The sequence below is a fragment of the Peromyscus maniculatus genome, chromosome 2, assembly GCF_049852395.1.
Source record: "Peromyscus maniculatus bairdii isolate BWxNUB_F1_BW_parent chromosome 2, HU_Pman_BW_mat_3.1, whole genome shotgun sequence".
NCBI classification, from domain to species: domain Eukaryota; kingdom Metazoa; phylum Chordata; class Mammalia; order Rodentia; family Cricetidae; genus Peromyscus; species Peromyscus maniculatus.
Window position 1 is genome coordinate 10,370,971 of NC_134853.1, and position 24,167 is coordinate 10,395,137.

The window sequence follows — 24,167 nt, forward strand, 5'->3', positions numbered from 1 at the left end:
GGCTCCCGAGCGGACCTTCAGCTGCTCCCGCCCGCCCACGTGAGCCGGGCGCCGCCCCGCGCCCGCCCCTCGTCCCCTCCCTGGGCGCCGAGGCCCGGCCCCACGACGCGCCCGCCCGCCGGGCCCTGCCCCCAGCCCCACCGGAGCCGGCGGGCGCGCGAGCTCTGGACGCACGTGTGTCCGCGGGGTGGGACGGGGGTGGGAGGGCGAGTGTACTCGGGGACGTGCGACCGTCCAGCCTGTGCGGATGAAAGCGCGCGGCTGCCGGTGTTGGGGGGCAAGCTGTCGGCTGCGGGAACCTCCCGTGTTTGGGGCTTTTCAATTGTGTGAAATCTCTGTAAGTGAGGCCACGTGTATGATGAGGGGAAAACTCGTATATGTGTGTGTGTCTGCATGGGGTTTGTAGTTGCATTTTTTTTCTTCTCTCCAGCATTCCAACTTGGGCACTGTTGGATTTGCCATGCGCAGCTGTCATCATGAATTAATATGCTCCAAATATATGTCTGCATGTGATAAATCTGTGGCAGCCTAGATATAATTGTGCAGAATGTTCTTTTACACCTACCCATCCCAGGGCACATGTGTTTGCATTTCTTTAATGAAGATTCTGAGAGTGAGCAATGCAGTTTGAAAAAAGCATGGTGTAAGTTGGTTAGTTTTTATTTGTAACGATGATGGATTTTATATCTGGCTTTGCAGGAGCATAGGGCATTTCATTGCCTTTTACATTCCAGCCCGTTCCCTCAGCTGTTCTCAACTTCAGAAATTCTTCAGCCTGGAGCTGTGGACCCAAACAGGCTCAGTCTGTGTGTATTGTTGGAGTGCCTGAAATGTACCCATGGGACCTCTCCACTGGTGCCCACGGTTTAAGAAAGTAAACAGACGTTTTCAAAGAGGAATAGGGTAAGTAAAACACCCCTCTAAAGGTACAGGAAGCTGTGACCCACTGAACCTGGGGCAGGTGACAACTGGTCCACTCTCCTGCGGTACCCCTGCCTTGTTGAACTCACTTCAGAAACCTCTAGACCTTTCAGCCCTTTCAACATTTTCTGAATGCAAGTACCAGGACTGCCCTTCACTGTGTTAGGTAATGACCTGGTATATAGTGATGGTGGTACCCGGTGAAGAATTCAAGAATTAGCAACGGGACAATTGACTCCCTTAGTAAAGCCTCTCCTTGGAGTCGCATTGGTCCCCCCTCACCTTTACAGTGTCAGTGAGGGATGTCTTCTCTGGTCACAAGCAGGGTGTGTGTGTGTGTGTGTGTGTGTGTGTGTGTGTGTGTGTGTGTGTCTCAGACGGCCTCTCAGAGAAATAGCTCTGCTGAACATTTCTGCTGTTCTCAGGCTGAGAGGCCGCTGCCTGACCAGGTGAACACATACGACTCTCACTAGGTAGCTGATGATCAGATCAAAATGCAAGGGAAGGTGTCAAAAGGAAGGCAAGGGAAAAAACGAGCCCTTCCTGAAGAGAATTATCTCTCTCAGCATCGGGGCCTCTCCTGCCCATCTGTCTGAAAGACCAACAGAAAAAAAAAAATCTCTGTTTACACCGGAGCCAAATCACCAAAGAGAATTAGAACCCCTCCTCCATGGTGCCGCCTGCAGATGCCAGGAATAGAGCTTACCCTGGTGGCCTGAAATAATTAGGCATCTTGCTCAGCATCTTGTCCTGGACTGGGGATTGATTTAGGCCACTGGGAAAATGAGGACCCAGGGCTTTGCAGCTGAGCTACAACTCCCCTTCTCTAGTGTGAGAATAGGGCCTCACACAGAGCGACCGAGCCCCACCTGTCCTGAGGTTCAGTTTGGTAGGAAAGGAGGTAGGGTTGCTCGAACTGATCCTTCTTTTCTTGGTCTTTCAGTGGGCTTTCTTCCCGGAGTAAGCATTCATGTTTTGGGTTTTGTTGGGTTTTGGCTTAGGACCTGCCTCTATGTGTTAGGATCCATGTGTTCTTTGCCAGCTTTTTATTTATTTATTTTTTCTTGAAGTACTTTTTCCCCCAATTCTCAAAAATGAAGACTTTCATGGAGTGTCCTGGACATCACAATTTTCTGGCTTCTGCTGTAACTATGTAGTCATTCCTGGTACAGGGGAAAATAATGGTAAATCCACACAGACACTGCTGTTTACTTCTTAATCTGTTCTTGTAGCTCACCTTCCTTACAAAGAACCTTAAGTAAAAAGGAGACCCTTGGACTAGATATGAGCTGTTAAATTTCAATGAAATTTTTACTGTCTTCCAAACAGGTTTTCCACCAACTCAGTGCATAGGCCATGTTTCCATTTTCCTGCTTGCACCACAGAGAAGTGTGTCTGCCTCACACAGTTGTGTAGAGAAAGTGTTGGGGGCTTCGATGGCCCTGGCAGGAGAACATGGAGGGAGGGGAGGAGGTGCAGAGCAAGCGTTTCCTAGCAGGGGATACTGCTGCAGTTTCGGAGTCAGGGTTCCTAATGTCCTTATGTCCCCTCTCTCTGAACCTTTGCCCTGGATAAGGGGGAGTTGAATTTAGCTTTAAGAGCGGATTAGTAAGAAGAGAATGTGAATGTTGGTGTGACAGGTGGGATGGGGGAGGTCTGTGAAGCCCAGGGCCAGCAGCTACCACTCTTAGCGGCCACTTTTCTTTGGTGCACAAAGCCCAGCCGGTACAAGTTTCTCTTCTAAAAATTACGTATAACAAACCGTAAGCTGCTTTGGTGCATGTCCAGTTCCTAATGTTGGTAAGGATGTTTTGTTTAGACTTCAATAATGCAGTTACTTTTTACTTAGTGACTTGATTTCATTAGAATTATTGAGAATTTTAATAAAAAGTTTACAGATGACAAAAGGGTTAAAGTATGGGTGTTTATTGTTTAAGGAATGTGAATTAAAGTGTATAAAGAAGTATATAGAATTAAAATGACTTATGTAATTCTAAGTGAATGTTAGCTTGATTTATAAATCAAGCAACCCAAATAATTTATTTGTAATAAGTGTTCCTAAAAATTTAAATTGTGCTTAATAAATAAAAAGAATTAGGAAATATAAGCTTCCAAACAGCATGAAATCAGAAGAATTCCAAAGTTAATGATCTTCAGATTTTTTAGGGTAATTACTGCATACCAGATCTTGTGCTAAGGCTTTTCAGATCTTATTTTTTTCTATAGTGGGATTGAACCCAGGGCTTGAGGTATGCTAGGCAAGCACTCTACCACTGAATATATTCCCAGCCCCTTTTTATTATTTTTTTGAAAGAAGGTATTGCTGTTTTGTCCTGGAACATTCGATTCTCCTGCTCTACACCCCCCACCCCCACCCCAAGTTTGTGGATTACAGGCTTGTGCCAGCACTGTGGCTTCAGGTCGTCTTTTATTACTGATTTTTATTGGAGAGCACATTGAGAGCCCTCAGTGGGAGGAGGAAACAGCTTGGATGTGAAGTAAGGGTGGATGGTAGAGATGATTTTTATTTTTTGTTTGGCTAAATGATTTATGGTGCTACTATCTGGAATTTGAAGGACAAATTAAAGATGAGTGAATTAGAGGAGCTGGTTGTGGAAGGATGTGCTCCTGTAGGAGAGCATGATCCTCAAATCATGCAAATACACCACAGCTGAGGTAGCTCACGGGCCGGCTGCTTGCCTAGCATACAGGAGCCTCTGGGTTCAATCTCCTGCATTGCAAACAAAACCAAAAACATACAGCAGGAGATTAGCAGGCAGTTGAGTAATAGGGGCAAAAAAACCCTGACAGTATTTTTTTCTCCTTTGAGTAGTGCTTCCTTTTGAGACGTGAGCTCTCTGCACATGACTTCAGAGGTCCACTCCTGTCAGCATCGGTAGTCACTGCTCCGTGCTCTCAGAAGACGGCCGGCAGTTCCGCTCCTCATCACCTGTGTGCTATCCCTCGTCATCATCCCACACAGCATCGCCCTGGCCTCTGGGTGGCTTTCACATTTGGCAGCATTGTGACCTTCATCTTAAGAGTGCACATTTTCAGGCACAGCCGTAGACCCAACGTTGACCTAGATGTAGGCCAGTTCTGGTAACGGGAACGTGACAGGTTCCCTCCGCGACAGCATTCCTTTATCTTTCCCACTACTCCTTAAGAAACCAGGGACTCTTATCCAAGTCCCCCCTCCTTCAGTCCTGTCTGCCTAGAAGCCTTTGTAATCCTTTCTGCCTCACTGTCCCTGGCACTCAGTTACCTTTTCACAGTGGCTTCTGGTACATCTGTCCGTCCATTCTTAATCCTGAGCTCCATTTTCTATCCCTTGTTCTTGGAAGCCCCTTGTAGACACAGTCACAAAACTTAATTATTGCCACCATATATTGTGACTGTCAGTCTTATGCAGAAACCTCGTGCCTGGTGGCAGATACATTCCTGGCCAGCTCCAGATGTTTGTCACTGACCTCCAGCCCCTGTCAGCCACTGCCTTTTCCTTTACAAAGGAAAAGGGTGACGAGTCTCTGGGACTTAGCACCTGTGTTAGCTTTCTGTTAGTTTTGGTCCGTGCGTGCTTGGCCCCTCTTGCCTGTGTGCCTGTGGTGAGGAAGTACATGATAGGAGAGGGAAACCTGCGATATCATGGGAAGCTGAGAAGCAAAGAGAGAAGGGCCAGGATCTCATTATCCCCCTTTGGGGCCCTAACTGACTCCCCATACACCATCTAGACACAGAAAAGTGATTCTTTTCCTTCTCCAAGACATCGGCCAATGTCCTTTCTCCTCTCCATTTGCTCTAGCTTCTTCCTCTTAGCCAGAAGACATTTCTCTGGTCCCCTCCATATCTTGGATTTTTCCTCTTCAAGTCCTCTGTGTCTTTTCTCAAAACTTCCGACTTTCTTGGAGTGTGTCACAGTCCAGTGTTTATCTGCCCATCTGTGATTCTCGTATCACTTGATTTCAGTTGTGACCTCGTTAGTCTATTGAAGTGTAACTAGCTAGCAGTTGTTTCATAGATGCGATGCTGTGTCTTTAGTCCTCTAGTGACAGCTACAAACGTGGCTGTAAGGACTCATCTCCTCGGCTTCTGTAGATCCCACCCTCCTTGTGCCTCTCCCCTTTCCTCTCCCCCCACTTCAGCCATCTCATTCCCTGTTTCACTTCCATCCTTTTCTGACCTCCCTGGTTTTTGGCTAGTTGCGGTGTTCCAACCTTAAACATCATGGTTCCAGAATTTTAGCGCAGTTGCTGGGTCCTTGTTGGCTAGTATCTAGCAGTCCTGCCCTAGAGGCTAAGTCTAATTTAGAAACAGTCTTAATTCCTACGTAAAAACACCAGCTGAGCCACGTGTAAATCTCAAGGGCAGTGCTTTGGTTTCTTCCCATGACTTGTCCCCGTGGCCCTCTGCCTGTTCTTCCTAATGGGGAAAACTACATGGAGACCTACCTAGCAGCATCTGTGTCCAACAGCAAAGCTCACGGTGGGTTTCAGGAACAGTCTAGTATTGAAAAAGGTAACGATAGAGCGAGAAACATAATGAGCGAGGGTAGTAAGCTTGAAGATCTGAGGTCTATTTTGAAGACCAGAAGCAGCTGGGTGTGATTGTGTACTCCCGAAGCAGAGGCAAGAGGATTCCTGTAAGCTTGAGGACAGCCTGGATACTTGCTGGCTGGTATAGCCTGGCAGTCCTGCTGGAGAGGCTGTGTAATTTAGAAAGTCTGGTTGCTCCATAAAAACAACAGTTGAGTCTTATGGAAATGGCAAGAGCAGAAATTTATATCGTAAATTGTACATATGATAGCCAGGACAGCACAAGGCTACTTTGCCTCAAACAAGCAAGTAAACAAGTCATATGAAGACCTGAATTAAATCATAAAATGAGTGTGTGTGTGAGTGTGTGTGTGTGTGTGTGCGCACGCGTATCTGTGCTAGCTGCCTTAGATTTGGAGACATGTATGGCTCAGAGTTGGATCTTAAGATCTTTGGAAAATATCTCCAAAGATACAGGAGATAAAAAGAAACATAATAAAGCACACAGGAAACAGCTGCAAGTAGCCAAGAAGAGCCACATACCCTAAGATTTCAGAGAACAGAGTGATCTTGTGGACTGCTGTGGTTGAACTTATTTTGGGGAATCATGGCGCATTGTTTAGCTTTTGGATATTGCAAAGTTCATCCTTCCAGACACTAGTGGAATGAACTTCTGAAACAGAGACACCCTACCAAGTAAGGAATGAGAGGAATCTATGTCTGAGATTGTGAGGAAAGAGACCTGCTGGGAAAGGGGGTGCTTTGCCTTCATCTCTCACACACAGCACACAGAATCAGAGCTGGTTCTGAAAACGCTTCAGAAAGGGAACACAATGACGTGAAATACCACAACTGGGTATGGTAAAGGAATAGAGCAGTGTATTTGGGAGTGTTGGCATTAAGACTAAAATTAGTGAAAACTGATGTGATAACCTTTTCATAAAGCAGCTGACTAAAGAAGGGAGGCATGCAGTATTGTGGAAGGTACAACTCAGTCGTAAGTCTGCGAAATGACTCAGAGCTGAAGGAAAGAAAAAAAATCAATTATTAAGGCAGTAAAAGAAATGTAAATTATAAATGAGGAATGAATGGCTCTGAGAGCTTTGGGATGAGATCTGAAACAAGGGGTGAGCATAGAGAAAGCTTTCCTGCAGCGGAATGACAAGGGGCTGTTTTTGTTCATCAGGTGTTGTGGCTTCACCTGTCTCCTCAGCATGTGCACCCCGGAGCCCACACGGGGCTCTTCAGGCAGGTAGAAAGCCTGTGTTCCTTTTCCTCGTCTCCATCACGCTCTAGCATTTTTGTTATCTCTTGGGTTTCACTTGCCACTTTCATTTGGCAAATGCTTATTTTTGTTTTAAACTGCATTTTTAAAGCTCACACAGAGTTCAGAACGGTCTGTGTCGCCTTGGTGGCTCATTGCTCAGATGTCCCTTCGAGAGAGCCTTCGGTGGGTGAGGAGAACACTAGCAGACAGCCTTCGACTGCCATGATGCTCGATCTGCTGAAGTGCTTACATCAAGGCGGTGCTCCACCCACAGCATCTCCTCAGTAAAAAAGGGAACTTGGTGCATCTTTGGTCCCTTAACACGTAAAGGACGCCGAGCACCGGGCAAGCTTCTCGGGCTTTGGATCCACACTTAGATGCTGCTCCAGCTTTAGTGATAAGTGACATGGAGGGAACTCTCTAGCCTTGAAAGGACTCAGGAAGGACAGGATTTTATCTGGGACAACCTGAGGCCCAGTCTGTGATTCAAACTGCTCTGCCTCTTAGGACACATGCTCACTCAAATTCAGAGGTGTTGGATATATTGGTGATGTTAAACATACATTGACATACATGTAGCAAGTCCCAATGTGTCACAGCGTAGGGGGTGGGATGGGGTGGGATCTAAAGCACGACCAGATCTTCTGCAGCAGAGAATTGCATATCTTTTGAGAAACAGTTCTTGGTAAGTTATTTGAAGGAACATTTGACCAGATATATGACTTAATGCCATTCTTACAATTAGGATCTTGTTGAAGCTGTTACAAAAAAGTTCTATGGACTCCAAGCAATCTGTTTTAAGTTTCATTTAGTAAATCCAATATCAAGCTGAGAGGACCAAAGGGCAAAAGAAGCTGGCAGAACCGATGGCCCAGACCTTCTTGTCCCCTCTGGGGTTGTTCTAGTGCTCTTTCTTCAGCTTCTCCTGTGCCTAGATTAGGATTCCGTACTGTGAGCTAAAGCAAGAAGGAAGGCTGCATTTGGCTGATGGACAGATGGGTGTGGTGTATGTGAGAAGCTGCAAACGAATGGAGGTGTGCTGTAGTGTGAAAATCTAGACAGAGAAAAGGATCCAGTGGACAGAGCTGAGATGGCAGTGGATATGAGATCACTATATGTTTTGTGTGAGTGGAAAAATGGCCCAATGTCCAAATATATGTATATTTCTGGGAAGTGGCCAGCAGCCTGGCCATCTGGTTAGGGACCTTGAAGGAGAAGAACTGGAAGGTGGAGTCATGAAAGCATAAGGCAGCGATATGTGGATGGATGATGGCTATGTGGTTGTGAACACTCTGAAGAGATCTGTTTGTGGCTGTTGTTTTTCCCTAATGTTGATGCTCTCCATTCAAGAGCCATTGAAATCCCAAGTAGACTCTGGGGCTGGGACAGTTAATGTTAGCCGCCTTTATCAGCCACAGCAGATCTGGAACAAGGAGCCCATGAAGTTCAGCTTGGTTACTGCTGCCTCTCTCGATCCAGCTTGCCAGCAACAGAGGCTCTCCCTGAGAGTCACCTACTTGGTGGCATATTGGTGAAATTATTAAGGCCACTCCATGTAGTTAAAAGGGAGGTTTGTTTTGTGGGGTAACTAACAAGTGAAGGGATAGTTTACAGGGTCTGGAAAAGGTGTGGCTCAGTCCGGTGGTGTTCTCTGGAGAACTCTGCTCAGTCTACCTCCAGCGTCCAGGGTCCAGGAACCAAGAGAGCCAGTGCATCCGTGGATCTTGGGTCTTCAGCGTCCTCTCTCAGCCCCACCTTGTAGGCATGACCATTACCGAAGCCTCAATGGGGGTTGGAACTTCCAGGTCAAAGCTGGAATGGCTACCCACTACAGTGGCAAGTTGACTTCCCTGGTTGCTTCCAGCCTGGAAGCAGGAATGGTTCATCATGACTGGGATAGACAATTATTCTAGGCATAGGTTTGATTTTCCTACTCAACACTCTACAAAACTAGACAGGGGGCTTATGGAATGGCTAATCCACAGGCATGACATTTCATGTGTGTTCAACTAGGGCCACTGCATAGTGAAGAAGGTTCTAGAATGGTCCCTGGTTGTGAGTTTCACTGGCCTTATCACATACTATAGTATCACATACCTATATTATCTATGAAGAGCCGAGGATGGAATGGTTTTCTGAACTCACAACTAAAGTTCAGGTTGATGGTAATAACCTGCAGAGATGTCATGTCCTTTTGGATGCTGTGCTGTATGTACCTAAATCAAACTACATTTTGGGGTCATTGCTAATAACAACAACATGTACACCGAGGAACCAAGAGGTGGAACAACAGCATTCCACTTACTATCAGATTCAGTGAGTTGCTCAGGATTATTCTTTTAACAGGTCCTCACACATGATAAGCAAGCAGTCTATCACTGAACTTTGATAGTTCTAGAACTTTGGGCTCCCCCAAAGGGGAAGCATTCTTGGCACAGGATAAAGGAAGAATACTGTTGAGCTTCAGACACTGGCTGCTGCCTGGAAATCCCCCTTGCCTTGTGCCCTCAGGTCAGCATATGAAAGAGCAGTCACTGTTCTGGGATGGTCAAACCTTGTGAGCAGGAGAGGGCTTTTATACAAGGAAGACAGAAGAATGTGTGAGAACGGAGGTGGTATGTAAGGGTGCTTTGAGCATCCCCCTAACCCTTTGTAAATCTGGGTGCATACATGTAGCTAACCTAGTCTGAGAAAGGTAAAGCTTCCAAAGGGGTCTGACTCCAGAAACCACCAGATAAACCACCAGAACCTAGTGATGTAGTAGCTAAGGAGGGAGAAGATGAAAACCATTTGAACTTCAAGAGCAATGGGGAGTCAGGGTCTGTTGCTGTCCCATTAAGTCCCCCTTTCAAAGCCTCCATGAGAGCTGCTCTGAATGTGCAGAGAAGATCTTTGTGATGTAAGAGAAGCTTTTGGTCATGGACAGACACCACTTAGATCTTCAAGAGTCAACAGTGGGGAGGAGAGGGAATAGCTTCTCACTCTTGCTACTCGACCCTAACAGTATTTATAACCAAAAACATATGCCTCCAAAGCTGTAGCCAGCTCATCAATGAGCACAGTGGGGTTATAAAGAAGTTAGGCCATTCCATTTCAACATAGGCCTTCTTATGAGTGGTAGTTTCTGTGTCCCATTGGTCTAGCTGAAACTTTATAAGGGCTGCTGTGGCCTGAGACTCCTCTACACAGTTCTTTCTTTACATGCATCAGGAAGCAAGGCCTTCCTTACCTACTTTTGCTTCCTGTGGCCCTTGTGCTTGCCCTGTGTTCCTTCTGGTAAATCTCCTGTATGTCTAATTCTGCCCTGCTGTCTGCTTTTGGAGGCCTGGATGGAGATACCATGTGATTTGGAACACACACGCACACACACGCACATGCACATGCACATGCACACGCCTGCACACATTTATGGAACATCTTGGTCAAAATAACAGTGAAAAATCTAATCCAGAATTTTATAAAACCAAATTAAAATGAAATATTATGGTTATTGAAAAACAATAGGGAAGTTTTCTGAGTACTGGCATGGAAAAATCCCCCAGTTGTACTAAGTGGAAAAAGGAAGGTGGGAGACAATGCATATAGTGTGCAGTGTTTTACTGTATTTGTATGTGTGTGGAAACATTCAAAGAAGAGTCAGGGCGATGGGAACGGGAGCTTCTCCGAAGAGCAAATTGATCTGCTTTTATTTTGAACCTGGAATTATAGCGCTTATTACTAATTAAGTTGAAATGTGATCTTTAGCAGGTCAGCATTTTATTATTTTATCAATTTAAAGATCAATCCTGTATACAAGATTACATAGAACTGCCAGTCTGTAGATGATGCTGTAACATGGGTAAAGCCATGTGTAGGCATGGTGAATATCAGGACCTCCCCAAACTAACTGTCCCAAGTGGAAGAAGACTTCCCAGGCCATCCACAAGGCAGAAGTGGGTTGTGAGTCACCATTCTTAGACTGTGGACCTGCCTGTGACAGAAGTGGACACTTAGAATCCTTTAACTCTATGCTGACTTGAATGTCAGTCCAACTGTATTTCTGGGTTCAAATGGGTTTTGCTTTTTCTAGAAATAAGTATGAATCATCATGTCTAGATGGCAGCTCGAACCTCATTCTGAGAGACTCCTATGTGTTCCTAATGAGTTTTTCTGATAAATCATTACTTCTTTCCTAGCAGTGACCTGGGGCACTTGTTAAGTGTGCACATGCTTAGATTTGTCCTTTGATGAATTCTGGGTCTGTGGTTTTGTATTGGGCTCATGAACTGGTTTTAAATAAATATTCTTGAGTATACTTCAAGGAAACATTGCTGTATTTATTGTCTTATCATGATTTTATACACCGGTCAGATGCAATCCAATAGTCTCGTATGAATCCTAATTCAATTTCCTCATTTTAACATGAATTATCTCTGCAAGTACTTAGTGAATTTTAAACAGTATCTTCCTTCTTTTCATTTTGAAAGGAAAATTCAAAAGAGCTAGAACATGTCTCTTAGTAATAAATATACAATGGATGCCGAACATTTAAAAACAGAATAAAGCATTGATCAGGGAAACTTAAAAGCCAGCTATTAATAAAACCCTAAAACCAGTAGCTCGGTGGATGGACTTGTAAGGTCTTCATCTCTGGCCCAGAATCTAGAGTCTGACATCAAGTGTGTTGTCCCTTGGGACTGATAATCTTGAGATGTCTGTCTCTCTTACCCACTTTGAGGGAAGACCAGGACCTTGGCTAAGCCCAGAGAGGCTCTGCCCTTGGGTGACCATAGAACAACGTCTCCATGTCCAGCTCCTGGAACTCCAAGCCATTTGACAGGGGTAGCCTTGGCCTGGCTGGCAGATTCTCATGGCCATGCCCTTACTAGGTACTTGGTTTGCCAGGCACATTTGCCAGCCCTGTCCCTGACTGCCGACCAGCAGTTGGAAGAGCTGGTTTCCCTCCACCACTGCTACACGTTTGAGATAGTTTGGGCATAAGAGAAGCTCAGTTGTGAACACAGAAGAATAAGCATCCGAAGAACCCTGGTACCACTTCTTGTGCACACTTTTAAAGGTATTTTTAAAAATGATCTGGTAAAGGAAACAAGTCTGCTACTATTATGAGAAATTAGTTTGTTGACTAATCATATACACAAGAGCTGTTCTGTCTGAATGGTAACTGCTGCTTTTAAAAAGGCTTTAGTTTTTGAAGTAATTTTCCTTTTGATTATGGGCATGTTTTGTTGATGCTTTGTATCTAAGTGAGCTGTCTACAAGTGGTTTTATTTTATTTTTACTTTATTTTATTTTTGGAGACAGATTCTCATGTAGCCAAGACTGGCCTGAACTTGCTAGGTAGCCAAGGATGATCAGAACTTTTGTTCTTCCTGAATGCTAAGATTGCATGTGTGTGCCACCATGCCTAATTTTATGTAGTGGCGGCCATTGAACCCAGGGCTTTACCAACTGAGCCACATCTCCAGCCTGAAAATTATTGCATTAGTTTAATTTTCTCTCATCTTAATGGCTATATGTTACCTTTCCTCAAATTTTAGCTGCCTCCACACCGTTTATTTACTTTGTTCTCCCTCCTTCCATCTCTATGTGTGTGTACAGGCCATCATGTAGAGGTCAGAAGATAACTTGTGGGAGTCATTCTCTCCAGCTTGTGAGTTCTGGAGAATTGAACTTAGATCTCTAGGCTTGGTGGAAAGTACCTTTACCTGCTGAGACATCTCATCCCACCATTTGAAAATTTTTTTTAGATTGTTCCATATTAATGAACATTTTTAAAATGTTAAAAGAGGTTTTAAAATCTTGAGGTTTTCCTTTGTTAATTTGCTTGACACTGCTGTATATAGCAAGTATCTTCTAAGTGGTATGCCCTGTCGTGGGTAGAAGGTCTGTCCCCACAAAACTTACAGTCCACTGAGACAATCACCACCAAATTCAGCATATCACTGTAAACTGCTATGGTACATAGAATAAAGTAGTGTCATTAAAGAAAAGAAATCAAGGAGTATTTTTGTTAAATTGCTGGATTGGGAAAGGCCTTTCCATCCATCCATCCATCCATCCATCCATCCATCCATCCATCTATCCACCCACCATCCATCCATCCCTCTATCCGCCCACCATCCATCCATCCATCCATCCATCCATCCATCCACCATCTATCCATCCATCTATCCACTCACCATCCATCCATCCATTTATACATCCACTATCTACCATACATTCATCTGCCATTCATTATTCAACCATTTATATACTTCATTTCTTCTTTCCCTAGCTAACGCTCAAACAGCTTTTCTAAGAGCAGGACACTTAAGTAAAGCTTTGGAGGATGAGTAGACAATAGCCAGTAGCTAGACCAGCTGGAGCTGAACCAAATCTGCTGTGCCAAAGACCTCTGCACATTGAAGGGAGGGAGGAAGAGAACGTGTGTTCTGGCTCATTGAGCAGGGGAGAGGCAGTCTTGGTGAGGGATGATGCTAGGGTGGAAGGCAGAGATGAGGGCCTGTTTAGGGTTTTATTGTAAGATCTCAGTAAGAAACCTGATTAGTCACCTCCCCCATAGCTGGAAGTGGGGCACAGAAAACTAAAGAGGAAGAAGGCTAGTGTTAGAGAATCTGAGAAAGGTGTTGGATCCCATCTTCTTACCGAGTCTAACACAAACCCTGAAGCAAGCTGAGGCCCATTTCTCTAGAACAGGAGTAGCTTTGGAAGAAAACGATACATCTAGATTACTTTCTTATAGTGGTTTAAAGTTATTAATTTTGTTTCAAAATACAGTCACTGTGTACGTGCACCTCAACACATAAATAAAGTAAGGTTTACCTCTGTGTGCTTTTAGTTGATTGTCAATATAAAGCCAGACTAACTTGAAACATTGATATTAAAAGTAAGAACCCAAATTCAATGTGACAGATGATGTTTTGAATTTTCAAATGTTAGGGCACTACCCACGGAGGCACAGCTTCCAAGACCAGCACTTGAGTCCTTCTGGATGCCTGGGGACTCCAGCACATGGTCTTTCAGGAAGCCTTTGTTTTCACAGTGTTCCAGATCACTGTTTGTTTATGGCTTGGTGGAGATGTAGCAATTCATGTTAGGTCTGCCTCTCATTAGTTAGAAGTAATACAGACTCAGTGCTAAGGCCTGTTTGAGAATAAATACATAGTCAGTCCCTCAAACCAAGTAACAGCCCGTCCCAGGGAGGAATAATCTAGAGAGATTTACCTGGCCCCTTAAGGTCCTTGGATGAATTCCCATGGGAGACTAGACTCCTTTGTGGAAAACAATCCTAAATAAAGAGTGGATTATTTCCAGACTCCCTACAAGTAAAAAAGGAAACTATTTCTTGTCACTTAGCGCTATGGTGACAAGAAGATTTGTTTCTTCTAAAACTCTAAAAAGGATCATTAGAACTCAGAGTTTGGGAGGGTCAGGAGAGATTAAGTGTAAGGATAGACTGGGTGAGGTCACAAGTTCCTGTTGTTCTTGCCTCTGGTACCCAGGGCAGACAAGAGTAGAAGGGGATGGAGAGGGCTTGCCTCCCTGGCCAAATGGCTGGAAAGGGTGTTGACCACTGGCCTCCAGTGCCCTTCACAGATTTTTATAGAGTGTTAGGATTTCAGGGAAATCCAGGCTGTAACCTTAGGCACATACAGAACAATTCTTAAAGAAGATTTGGAAAACTCAGAGTTCTCAACACTTTATACAGTTGCAGAAAGCAGCCAGTAAAAGAAATGTGTATTTGTGACAAAAAAAAAATAATAAAAAAAACCACAATGGAGCCTGGGGAAGGGTATAGTCTATACCTGTACGCTGATCAGGTTAAGGTTAGCGCATTTGAAATGTCAAACAAAGGTGACGTTCAGTGTTCTAAATTAACACAACTCTTCTAGTCCTTCAACAGTGGTCATTGTTTAAGAGGGAGAACAAGACCATGTACAAAAGAGTGCATTTGAAAATAGATTTTATACTTGGAAGAAATGATACGCAAGAGATGAAGGCTAATATTCATCAGATTTAGGCTTTGTTAAAACAACAACAAAACAAAAAAAAAATATGGGTCCCTAAAGGCAATCACTTGGGAAATTGGAATGCAAGTGTTCACTGTGAAATGTGAGAGAGGACATGCCATCAGCACAGATTAGGACAGATTGAATATCGATATAAATGTCCAGATTTACACCTGGATATAGTAAGGGCTTGAGGACAGGAGTGTCTTAGTCATTTCCCTCCTGAACATCTGGAAGGGTGACATCAACCTCATAAAATAATCAGCACCAGCCCAGGGCAAAGAGGTCATAGACTCTGAGGTACCCCTCTAGTGGACCTAAAATACTACCTAAACCCCCTTCTCCATTGGGCACTGGTTTTTGTTTTTGTTTTAATTATGAAATTTCCTATAGAATCAGCTTTTTGGGCCTTGAGTGCGGGTCCACCCTGTGTCTCCTCACCACAGCTTCCTTTACTTGATTGTAGGAGGTATTGAGCAGAACACTTGCCCATAAACCTGTAAGCAAAGCTCATTCTGTGTCTAGGGGAGCATTAACTGCAGGGAGCCTCCGTGGGTCAGAGTCCTAGAGTTGAAATATGGCGAAGCCTGATGATAAAGTCTCCTGACCTAACATGGAAAAGAACGACAAGTTGGTAGCCTGTGGTGGTGCTGGTGTGTGAGGGAAGGCTGGAGGAAAGACATCCCTGTATTTCAGAGGCACAGAGCCAAGATTAAGTCAGCTTTGATGGGGCAGATTGGACAGCCACATGCTGACTGTACCTGACTGTGTCAGGAAGCGATCGTGGGTGACCCAGGGTAGAAATATTTCAGCCACAAGGCCACAGGTCAGATCTCACAGATTCAGCTGGATAAGGCACTAGAAAAGAGCCAGTGATAGGGCTGGAGAGATGGCTCAGAGGTTAAGAGCACTGGCTGTTCTTCCAGAGGTCCTGAGTTCAATTCCCAGCAACCACATGTTGGCTCACAACCATCTAGAATGAGATCTGGTGCCCTCTTCTGGTCTGAAGGGATATGTGCAAGCAGAAGCAGAACATTGTATACATAATAAATAAATCTTTCGAGGAAAAAGAAAAAAGAGCCAGTGATGACCAGAGGATTATTCCCAAAGCTGGTCCTCTCCCTTGAGACCAGAAAAATGCCACACCACCAGAAAGTTAGACCCATTCTTTGTCTTCTTTCATAACTTGGAGGTCAAGATGTGACTGAATATTTACCAGCCAACGGTGATTTGTATTATAGTGGAGGTGGCTGAACTATGTGGGCAACGCTGAGCCTTTTCATCTCAGCAGAAACTGGCCTCTGGAGTTAGAAGTTTGGCTTCTAGACACAAAACAATTAAATTTCTACACATATGAGATGTGATGAAACAGAAATACACATTTGAAAAGAGGATAAAGCAATCACAAATCATGGCAAACAAGCTTATACATGGCATCTCTAGTTACATGTGTATCACTTTAAGAGCCGGCACTATTGCTAGTGCTTCTGTTTAAATAATTCTATGGACTTCTTAGGTGAGAGTTAGTCAAGCTGTTGCTGGTAGTACACTTTGAATAATACTCTGGCAGCCAGAAATACCAGATCTGGAGTACCAGTATATATATTCCCTCGTGTGTGTGTATGTGGTATGTGTGTGTGTGTGTGTGTGTGTGTGTGTGTGTGTGTGTGTGTGTGTATGGTGTGTGGTGTGTATGGTGTGTGGTGTGTATGTGGTGTGTGTGTATATGTGGTGTGTATGTGGTGTGTGTGTGTATATGGTATGTGTGTGTATGTGGTGTGTGTGTGTATGTGTGTGTGTGTATGGTATGGTGTGTATGTGGTGTGTGTGTGTGTGTGTATGTGGTGTGTATGTGGTGTGGTGTGTGTGTGTGTATGTGGTGTGTATGTGTGTGTGTGTGTATGGTGTGTGGTGTGTATGTGTTGTGTGTTTGTGTGTGTGTATGTATGTATGTGTGAGGTATATGTGTGTGTGTGTGTGTGGTGTGGTGTGTGTGTGTGTGTATGTGGTGTGGTGTGTGTGTGTGTGTATGTATGTGTGAGGTATGTATGTGTGTGTGTGTGTGTGTGTGTGTGTGTGTGAGGTATGTATGTGTGTGTGTGTGTGTGTGTGTGTGTGTGTGTGTGTGAGGTATGTATGTGTGTGTGTGTGTGTGTGGTGTGGTGTGTGTATAGGGATTGAACCTAGGGTCTAGACAAATGCAGTACCGCTGAGCTGTGGCACCAGCCCTTGTATTGTCATTCTTTCTGAGTTGACAGACAGTTAAGGATGAATTAGAACTTCCATGTTCTAAAAAGGCAAACAAGTATTCTTTTTCTGCCCTTAATTTTCCAATTGTTTATACACATTTTTTCTCCATGTAGTTTCCCCAAGGAACCTACAAGGTAGTTGCTGTTACCGCTTCAACCTTGTAGAGACATGAAAGGGCAATATGACTACATCTGGACTGTGGCCTAGCAGGGATTCAAACCCACTGCTCTGTGTCCAGTTGAGTAGGATTTGTGAAAAGTAAAATATGTAGAAGCATTTAACTCTGCTGTGATGATCTACCAGGTGAGTCCAAGCACAGAGGCTTAAGAGTGATGATGAGAGACTTTTTTTCCCCAGCAGGTAGTGAGGAGGGCTAGTGGTTAAATCAGAATCACCTTCTTCTTGTGTATCACCGAGTACATGTTGTAACTGGTTATTATGTCTTAAGTTCTTCTTTTAGAAAACCTGTATATAGTTACTTTCCAGGAGCCGTCACCTGTACCCTGTATCCTTGTGCCCTTAGTTAGAGTGTCTATGGCTTGTTGGTGGGTCCCCTTCACATCATGGGAAGAGTGGAGAGATTGAGGTTACACATAGGTGAATGGAAAATCTCGAAGCCTTCTGGCAGCGTGCGAACATTCCCAGCACCCGGCAGTGCAAAAGTCAACATTTGCCTAATTCCTAAGCTGTGATGACCGATCGAGTTGTTTTTCCTTTCAGCCCTGTTTCCATTGCTTTCTGAAAATCCATGTCTAGGGCAATAGGGGGATGCTAACAGCGCACATTTTAAAAAAACAGGGTGGCGGCATTGAAAGCTTGGGTGACACAATGCACATTCGTTTGGTAATGCTTAGGCACATCTCATTTCAACTTCCCTCCTGATGGAATCTATTTGTATCTCTGGGTTTAGCCCTGTAGACTTGGAGGGAGTGGTGAAAGATGAACGGGCAGTGCTCAGCCACAAGGGGAGAAAAACGTCATCCAGCCCTTAGAATAGCAACAGCAATAAATATGGTCATGCAGTTCTTCTGCTGAGGCTGGAAAGGCAGGCCGGATCACATTCACACACCCAGTAGGCCGGCTTGGCTGCAATGGGTAGCTCAGGTTTGTCAGAACCTTGCACAAACGTAGATGGCTCCTTAGACGCTTGGTTTCTGAGCTGTGACTCAGCACAGAGAGAAAGAGGGCTCGGAGCACAGAGCCCACCAAGGAGCTAACGGGGACGCCGGCCCCCTTTCAACCCCAGAGGGACACTCTGAATTGACTTTGGGGACAGCTGGCTCTGGGCTGCCGAGAGCTGAGTCCAGAACTTCCTCGCACGTTGGTCTGAGAACTTGATGTTATCTGCAGCTGCCACAGCCGTCAGGGTACATCCGTAATGAGGAAGGTAGGGAAGAAGGCTCTTGTTGGTCATCAGTTATTTAAAGAAAGCCCATCGGATTTCAGCCGCTTGATTGAACAGAATCAGCACCTTTGCCCTGTGAGGTCCAGAAGGAGGATGTCTCCTTTGAAAGTCCCTCATCTTTCCTTTTCAACACTAGGCCAGCGGACACCAGCCATTTCTGGGACCTACGTGCTTCACCATCATGCACCCATTCTTATAGCCGTTCCACTTCCACATATGGCATGGCCGTTGGTGGTTGTGCTTTTGCCGGCTTCACCTTCTTTTGCCACTTGGAATTGTCAAGACCAGGCTCTCACATTTTCATCACCTGCACACAACAGGAGTCTAGGCTGCAGTTTTTAGGCTAAGCCTGGCAGCCGGTTCTCACCATGTGCTTCCAAAACCAAAGCGTCACCTGAATCTAACCTCTTCTTTTTTTTTCTGTTAAACATCGCTGCTCTGAAATGATCAAGCCAAGCTCCTTCTCTGTGTGATCTTTGCGGTTCATTGATCTCTCCAACCTCACCCCACAGGGGAGCGCTGGAAGCAGGCTCATCTTGACCACATGTCACCTGTTTTCCTTATGTAGCTTTAATAGGCACAGGCTGAACCCCAGGCTGTCATGTGCCTCAGTTATGTGCTGAGAATTTATGTTCATCTCTTCTCTATAGGTCACAATATTGTGTTTATTTGAAAAATGCTATATTTTAAAAACTTAAGGACAAAGTGCTTTGGATATAGGCTAAGCACAAAGTCAGCACTGCATTCTGTCGTCATGGTTAACTTAGTTTCTGCAGGATCGTTTTAAGACCCAGAAGATAGGTTGAGTAGGTTTTTATAGCGCCAGCTCCTGTGTTTATTCTGTCAACATCCCTGGTGACAGTAGGTGGCTAAGAAAAAAAATCATGCCAGTGTGTTCAAGTTCATGCCAAGGGAACAGAGATGACCATTTGATGCCCAGAATCTGCTCTGCCCACAATCTTATCTAGTCCTATTTTTATATTCACAAAGGAAAATCAGCAATGCTTGCAACATTAGCACTTTCCGTAAAGCTATGTCTTTGAATTGTGTGCCCCTTTCTCGTGTGCCTAGAGAAGGTGCAGACACAAATTAAGCTCTCCACTTCTATTTAGCAATGAAAAGAACAAACACCATGGACATTTGCAAAATAACTTCCATTGTATTATTGAATCCTCTAAATTTGAATTACAGAGACATGTACAAATGATCTTAAATCTCTGAAAAGATTTCTTTAAACATAAAAAAGGAAATGATAAAGTGCCTGGGAAGACTCCTGAATCACTCACTGGGAAATAGTAAGACAGAGGCACTTTCCAGGCGTTGTGTAGTTATGATGAAAGAATAGTTAAACTATGAATAAGCACATTTTAAATTAGTGGGAAAGCACTTTAGGAAACAACTAATTAAAAGCTACAGTTTAAAACATAGCCATTAAATAGTGTCTGTGGACTACACCTGTCCCAAGATTGTGTCTGACATACCCCAGAGAGTGTCATTTTGCCTTCACCTATGAATAGACCTCTGTACTCTCAATACACCAACAAAGGAAAGGTGGATGGATGAACTTACTTGCTTTATTACAATAGAACTCGGTAGAAAGAGACTCCTTTCTCCATGACCCTGATGTCTCTTATCTTCAGGATATAAATGACACTGCAGAATATTAACACAGCCACCAGAGGTGTTTGCTTAATAATCTACTAAACCAAGCATGAAGGAACTCACAAGGAACTATGAATAGCATTTAGGGATTTTTATCATTTGTTATCTGTTTTGTTAGAAACCTTAATACTATGTAGTGATTATGATTATTTCAACTGTACTTTTTAAAATTATAAATGGCAGAAATTTATTATGATAGTAATGTCTTTTTTTTTTTTTTTTTAGACAGTCTTGCTGTGTTTGGCCTTGAAGTTGTAGTGATTCTTCAGCCTCTGCTTTTATGACTACTGGGATTAAAAGTGTGTGCCACCATGCCCTGCTGTGGGATGGTCTGTATGTCAAATCTGTTGCTCTGATTGGTCAATAAATAAAACACTGATTGGCCAGTGGCTAGGCATGAAGTATAGGCGGGACTAAGAGAGGAGAAAAGAAAGAACAGGAAGGCAGAAGGAGTCACCACATGACAAGCTGCATGTGAAGATGCCGGTAAACCACGTGGCAAGGTATAGATTTATGGAAATGGATTAATTTAAGATATAAGAACAGTTAGCAAGAAGCCTGCCACGGCCATACAGTTTGTAAGCAATATAAGTCTCTGTGTTTACTTGGTTGGGTCTGAGCAGCTGTGGGACTGGCGGGTGGCAAAGATTTGTCCTGACTGTGGGCAAGGCAGGAAAACTCTAGCTACAATGCCCAGTCTAGAATTTGTAAATAGAAAGTTGCAAAGTATAGCCAAAGGGCATGATAGTTTTTACCACTAAAAAAATACTTACACAGGATATTTAAAATGTTCTTCTTACTATCATGTCATTATTGCTTATTATAATTTTATGCACTAAATATTTTGCTTAAAAAGCCAGAATTCTCTAAGTATCACAATGAAGGCATTATAAATTACTTTGTGTGGTGTGTGGGCAAGAAAGCTAAGTTCATGATCACAAAGCTGAGTGGTGGCATTAGAGTCTGAATTAAGTTAGGACTGTAGAGTCTAATGTTTTGTCTTCCATATCCTGACTAATATTGACGTAGAGTGGAGAGTTTACAGTGAAGTATGTACTAGGCCAGTGCACTCATTCAATATTGACAGTACCGACTCAACACACCCAAATACATCATTGTAAAGACAATTAAATGAACGGAAGTCAGACTGTTAGTGCCAGTATGTAAATGCAGACAGGGCGTTAAAGTTGTCCTCTACACTGCCAAGGGGAGTGGTATGTGACAATAAAGCTGTGGGCACTGGAAAATACATGTGGAATGTGGAACTGCAAGTCTTGTCTTTCCGTTCCAGCTATACCAATTACTAGCTGTGTTAAGTCCCTCAGTAACGACTCCTTAGCCGGAAGTGGAAAAGTGTTGTGATTATTCAGGGAACACTGTGTGTTCTGTGCAAAGTCCCTCCGTAAAGGTTTGGGAGGAGACCAGATTTTGAGTGATGGTACAACTTTATACTCGGCATCCATTTACTTTTAGGAGCACATTCTCTCTATCCTGCCCCTTTCAGCCTTTTCTATCAATGAAGATGTGTTGAACCAGAAAGTTGAAGTTAATTAGTGATGTAAGGTATCAGTAATATTTGTATATGAGACTAGGAAATTATGCCTGGTGACACTGGCCAGACCTCCCAGTGGTAAGAGTGAAATTTCTAGACCAGACTACTGAATTTAATTCCCAGTTTTACCACAAGGACTAATATTGTGAGGTTGCAAAGTTTACCCAACTTAACTGTGCCTCAGTAGTCTTACCGATAAAATGAGAATTTTTCTCTCCATCTCAAGGGATTTTTGCAAGTGTTACATAAGACACCCACACAAAACCCTTGAAGCACTTCTTGTTATTTGGTAAATATAACAAAATCATTAACAGCCAAGTAGTGCAAATATTTCCTTGTTTTATTTGCCTACGGTTCATATTCATGTGTTTATTCTGAGCATGTGCATCACATATTGTAGAAATGGAGAAAAGTAGGTGAGAGATGTCTTCATTAGAGTTTTTATTGCTGTGAAACACCACGACTAAAAGCAAATTGGGGAGGAAAGAGTTTAATTTCAGCTTACATGCCTGATCACAAATCACAGTCCATTATGAGAGAAGTCAGGGCAGGAACCAGGAGCTGTTCATAGGCCATGGAGGGGTGCTGCTTACTGACTTGCTCCCCATGGCTTGCTCACTGAGCTTGCTTCTCATACAATCCAGGACCACCTGTGGTTGTGGCACTACCTACAGTGAACTGGGTCTTCCCACATCAATCACGAGTTAAGACAGTACCCCCCTCCACTTGCCTACAGGCCAATCTGATGGAGGCATTTTCTCAGTTAAGATTCTTTCTTCTCAAATATGTCTAGGTTTGTGTCAAGTTGACAAATGACAACCACTGCAAGTGATACCCAGTCCTTCCCACCAGAAATGAAAGAGTGACTTTTCTACTTAAAAAAGGAAAAGTTAGTGAATTATTAACATGAATGGTTATTCTTTGGGAGACTGGGAAATTAGGTTGTTAGAAAAGAAGTAATCTCAGAACCAGAGCTTCTTGAATTAGTAAGCTGTACTTGGTGGTAAATATAATTGTTTGATCTGGACTCTTGAAAGAGGACAGTTTCTCAATTCCAAAGCAGAATTTACCAATCTTATTCTTCAGTTACTGTGGCTTTTGCTTCATTGGCAACTCTGTACCTTTCCGGGGAAAGCTGGTAGTCTGGCACCTAGAGCCCAAGAACTTTAACTGGTGATTGTGTACCATGAGGCTTTTTCCTGTCTGTTTTGAAATTGCTCCAAACTCTTGACTATTCTCTTCTGACTGGGATGAAGTCAGTCGTTTGACTTTCATGTGCTATTCTGCTGTACAAGTTCTGCTGATGAGGCAGGAAGCTGAGAATTGCCAGTCAAAGATACATTAAGTAGGTAGTTGTCAAATTTGATGTTTATTGGAGAAATCTGGAGGCTTGCTAAAGCACACATTGCTGGGTCTTGCCCCCAGAGATAAAGGCTCATTAAAATGTATACACATGTAACACAGTCCCAGATAGTGACGAACAGCTCATCAGAGGGACTGCTCTTTGAGAACTACTCTGAAAAACCAAATATGGAAGTCAGCCTACACGGAACCATTGAAGTTCTTCATGAAATCAATGCATTTAATAAGCCGTCTATCATCTTACTCAGTACTTAAGGAACTTCAAAAACAGATTTTCAAAAAATTAGTAATCTCTTATGTACATAGAAAATTGGAGTTGTCTCCACTTTCTCTTGATGGAAGCAGTATTATTAATATCAACTGAACACCCAGAACTGGGTTGCCTGCTTGGCTTTAACCCCTGTCAGTAATTTAGCCCATGTGAGTTATGTAAGATTTGTTAGTGGGGGGCCTCTCTAAACTATTTCCTCCAAGAGCAAATACTATTTACTCCCTACTACAGTTTATTAATTCAAGAGGCCCTAGTTTGAAGTTACTGTTAATATTTGTCATGTTCTAATTAATTTTCTGTTTTCCAGATATGATTAATAATGTGAATATGAAACTAACTTCTTTATATTAGTAGAGATAGGGTTTTGTAGACTGTCTAGTTGTGTTCACATTCAAGATAAATATTCTTAAAAAAAGTTTATAAATAAGCACCCTTCCTTTTCCCAGGGGTATACAGAAATCCGTCCTCTCCACTTGCCTAACTTCTACATACTGGTCACAGAGTCCCTTTGGTATAGAGCAGCTCTGCTATGGCACTAATCTTTGTGTACCTTGTTCACAGTGTGTGTGCCTTTGGTCACATCATGACTTGGTCTTGGTCATGTGGTACTTGCTTGTGCCTATCTCAATGCGAATGAATGATGCCTTCCTTTTTTCTATGTGTACTTCACTTACACATCCTTCACGATTCCCACAGTCTAGGCTCCTGACATGGCAACCCAGGTCCTGGGTGCCTAGTATTTATTAATGGTGCTACCCTCAAGAGAAAGTGGAAAGAATCCTATTTTCCTACATGTACAAAACATGTTTTTTTTTTAAATTTGGAAAATCTGCCTTTAATATTGTTTAATTAATTAAATATATTCTCTGGAAAATATCACTGTATCTGTTTTCTAACTTATCCAGAAAGAAAAATAGCAAGGAATGTTGTTTCCTT

The 24,167-nt window shown here is 43.5% G+C and overlaps 1 long non-coding RNA gene across 1 annotated transcript; it reads left to right on the top strand.

The window, feature by feature from the left end:
• Positions 1 to 205: 205 nt before the first annotated feature.
• LOC143271793 (uncharacterized) lies at positions 206 to 21,358 on the top strand. The gene is made up of 3 exons (XR_013048938.1): positions 206 to 337; positions 700 to 903; positions 20,272 to 21,358. It is a non-coding gene; the product is annotated as an uncharacterized LOC143271793 (long non-coding RNA).
• Positions 21,359 to 24,167: the final 2,809 nt, after the last annotated feature.